Below are 4,283 nucleotides of genomic sequence, written 5' to 3' on the forward strand. Positions count from 1 at the left end.
ACGTTTACTAAACCCATTTTATACATAAGAAAACCGGGATACTGTGATACTAATAGTCCATTGGTAGCAGGCCTAAAATTGGAACATCCATCTTTGAGTTATGAAATGATTTAAAATTCAAGAATCCAGAACCATTAGAGTGTGTTCCTATGTTATAATTGCCAGATTTCTATCAACACTGGGGATCAACCACCAATCATAAATAATCAAATTACAAGTGCTGTTTTCTCTATTTTATTTTGAGTAATAATAAAATTCCAGAAATATATCAGCCCAGTCAAACCCAGTGAGTATAAGTAACTGAAAGCGTTAGCTCCCACCTCTTTGCCATATGTTCAGGAAAAACTTAGACAAGTTCAACTTGATGTTTTATGAAGTTACTGTTGGCTTTACTGGGTAGGGTTTTGTGGCAATTTTAAAATGCCCAAGTTTAGTCAAAGATATGTAAATGAGTATAACATAAAGATCCATATTTTGCCATAAAGACCCATTTTCGCCATTTAAATGACAGCTGTAAAATATTTCAGGTCATGGATTAAATGTTTTTGGTGCACACTACTTTACAAGCCATGGAAAAGTAGCCAAGCTACTCAATCTCTGTTTCATAACACCTATGCGTGTTTTGAAGCTCAATAGTGTATTGGTACGCTCCAGAGATGTTTTTTTTCCTTTGTGTTGTTTTCTAATTTAAAAAGTAACTATTCTCAAGGTAGAAAATTGAAAAAAAGCAGAAAAGTATAGGAAGGAAAATGCACATCAAACCTTTAATATTAATAGAAAGAATTATAGCCACTATTTATTAAGCATTTATTTGGTGCAAGCACAAATCTTAACAGTTTATATGCATTGTCTCTAATTCTTCTAGTACTTCTTCAAATTAGATATTCTGTTTAGCTCTCAGTGAGGTTAGGTGAATGGGCCACTAAACATAAAATCTGTAAATGGTAGTCTTTTGCTTACTTGTTATGTTTTCAGCATTTTCTGATTTTCCATAATAATAATATATTACTTCTGTTTCAGAAAAAAAAAATTAGCACTATTTTCTAAGAGCTACATTTTTTACCAGTGGTATTATATTCCACCTTATTGATGCATCAGAAGTATTATAGATATTCCCTTATAACTGGATATTTAGGTTGTTAATAATTTTTCTAATTAAATAATGCAGAGATAAATATATATAAATAAATATAGGTCTGATTTTATCATCAATTCTTTTCTTAGTCTGTATCCTAATATTTACTCTATTAAAAGTATGTAGAACTAGGCACAGTGGTTCAGCAGGTAGAGTTCTCTGTGCTATGCCAGAGACCTGGGTTCGATTCCCGGTGCCTGCCCATGCACAAAAAAAGCTAAAAGTATGTAAACTTTTGTCAGCCTTGGCAGTCCTACCTAGGAGGAAAGCCTTGCGAACTGCAGTGCTGCTCACTTGCCCTGTGCTTGCAGCAGCCCATACCCAACCAGGACAGTTTTAAGAGTGGGGAGCAGGGATCTGAAGTATCACTTGCTGTGAAGTTGGCACTTGAAGGACACCGAGGAAAGAGTTGCCAAGTCCAAGGCCAGTGTGGACAGATACGTACTCCCATCAGTGGGCCACACAATCAGCTGGTTCAGGAAACTGCCCTGCTCCCCTGTTTCCTATTTCATCCCAAAGTAGAGCTGGGCCAGAATGGCATGGAGAAATCACCTTCTGAGATGGTTTGGGAGGATGTGTGCACCCTATAAAAACCATGTTTAATCCTAATCAGTCTTGTGGGTGCCACCATTTCTTCTAATCCCTATTCAGTACTATTCTAACTATAGGTTGGGAACGTGATTAGGGTATCTCCACGGAGATGTGACTCTATCAACTGTGGATATTAAACTTGATTAGATGGAAACATGTCTCCACCCATTCCATGTGGGTCTTGATTAGTTTACTGGAATCCTATAAAAGAAGTTTTTTTGAGGAAACTTCATAACATTGCAGAACCATAAAGCAGAGAGTCCATCAGCCAGTAACTTTTAGAGATGGAGAAGGAAAATGCCTCCCGGGAAGCTTCACGAAGCAAGAGGCCTAGAGAGAAAGCCAGCAGACAATGCCATGTTCACCATGTGCCTTTCCAGATGGAAGAGAAACCCTGAACTTCATTAGCCTTCTTGAATCGAGTTATCTTTCACTGGATGTCCTAGATTAGATATTTCTATAGACTTGCTTTAATTAGAACATTTCATGGCCTTAGAACTGTGAACTTGTAACTTATTAAATTCCCCTTTTTAAAAAGCCATTCCATTTCTGGTATATTGCATTGCAGCAGGTAGCAAACTAGAACACCTTCCAAAGTGAGCTAAAAATCGCAGTGAAGAGCTCACCTCTGATTGAGAAGCTTCAGACCAATTTAGCCTTGGACCCAGCAGCCCTGCTGCAGGGGGTGTGTTCACCCAAGAGTCCTGGACTTAAGGCCATGGTGTTTCCATTTCACAGTCTGCTCTCTACCTCAGCAACTCTGGCCTGTGGTCTGGGTTCAATAAGCCAGAGGAGATCCAGCTTCCACCAGCGTCTGAAGGTAGTCAACTGCCCTGTTACAATAAGGTGCAGAGGTAGAGCTCAATCAAACGAAGGTATCAGTCTGACTATGGGGACATTGGAGATTTCAGGGCAGCAGAGTCATCTAAAGAGAACAGTGCCAAGAAAGAGAATAGTGGCGAGGTGTTCAGATCTAAGAGTAAGGCCCCGTGATACCTTCTGTGCAACAATGGGATGGAAAAGGAAGGAAGGAGAAACATGGGGTCCTCTGGGGAGGACATCCAGTAGGACAGAGAAGCATAATGAGGAAGGCAGGGCCACAGAGGAAGCCAAGCAGTATGAGAAGGCCTCAGGGAATTCAGAGGAGTGAGACAGTCAGAGCCTGTCTCTGCAGGAAGCCATGGAGCCACCCAAAACCTCCAGCACCAAGGTGGACAAGGGACGTGGGAGCCTCTTCATGGCTGGAGAGGAATCAGAGATGGAAAAGTCTACAAAGGTGAAGGAGGAAAGAGTGGGAAATGAAGAGGATAAACCTGGACAAAAGACCCAAGACAGAGAAGCTGGAAGTGAACAGTGTGGGAAGGTGACTCCCACAACTTCCCCTGGAGAAGGCAACAACACAAGCAAGAGAAAGACAAAGTACGGGAAGTGGAAGGGGATGGAGTTCTCCAACCAGGGGCAACCCCTGGACTGCCATGCTCAGCTGGCGACCACCAGTGAGGTCGTGACTGGGCGAACAGTACCCAAGGCAGAGGATGACACTCCCGTCCAGAACACTAGAATGTAAAGAGGTCAGTGTAGCCCTGACAGAGCTGCTGGACACAGCTCTTTGGGAGAGGCAGCCACAATGGCGTTGGCAGCAAATGACGTCATCACACAAGAATATGCCAAGGATCTAGAGTCGGCCTGAAGACGCAGGGACATTTATCTTCAGGCCTTCACACTGAATGCTTCATGGCCAATGGAGATCAATTTTGAGGCAGTAGACTTTTATCAGCTTGAATTGGGGTTTGGGTTTCACTTGATGGACTTGGTTAAAACAAAAAAAAATATTAATTACAGCAATTTACTGCAGTGACAACTCCCTAGAGACACTGGTCAGTCAGTGGGGCCCCAGGTATTATCCACACCTCCCTCTCTCTGCAGCTGAAGTTTGAACTGAACTCTGTGGTGGCTCATCAGATTTAGCCTGTATCGTCATTTTGCTGTTCTGAAACACTTACAGTTCTTATATGTAAGTAAAAACTGATTTTAAAATGACCAGAAACAAAATCAAATAGTATTGCTGCACATATAGATCCTTATAACTTTTTAAAGGTATATAAACTTTAAAAATTATTTTGAGTTAATGACAGTCTGATTCCTAGAAATCTTATTTCCATTTAGTGTTGGACATGCAGTGCATAGAGAACCTGCATAATCCTGTCTTCAGCACTTTGAGGTATTTCTGCATTTTTGAAACTTAGGACAATTTATTTTAACTTGCATCTCTTATGATTAGTAAGATTAAGGTTTCATAACCCACTCTTTCCTTGCATATTTTCTTGTATAAGTTTGTCTGCATCATTGCCAGTTTTTCTGTTGGGAAATAATTTTTCTCACCAATCTTTAAAAAGTCTTCATATAATAAGCATATAACACCTTGTAATTTATTATAGTTGTTCATTTAGCTTTTTGATGTTTTTCTATTACATAGATGTTTAGATTTAGTGAAATCTATCAATTTTTCATTAGTATTTTCCCATAGCATATATCCTTAGATATTCTTCCCTCAATC

The 4,283-nt window shown here is 40.1% G+C and overlaps 1 pseudogene; it reads left to right on the forward strand.

The window, feature by feature from the left end:
* The first annotated feature begins 613 nt into the window (after window positions 1-613).
* LOC143668565 (capZ-interacting protein pseudogene) lies at window positions 614-3,293 on the forward strand (annotated as a pseudogene).
* Window positions 3,294-4,283: the final 990 nt, after the last annotated feature.

This window comes from Tamandua tetradactyla, chromosome 24 (assembly GCF_023851605.1).
Source record: "Tamandua tetradactyla isolate mTamTet1 chromosome 24, mTamTet1.pri, whole genome shotgun sequence".
Classification (NCBI taxonomy): domain Eukaryota; kingdom Metazoa; phylum Chordata; class Mammalia; order Pilosa; family Myrmecophagidae; genus Tamandua; species Tamandua tetradactyla.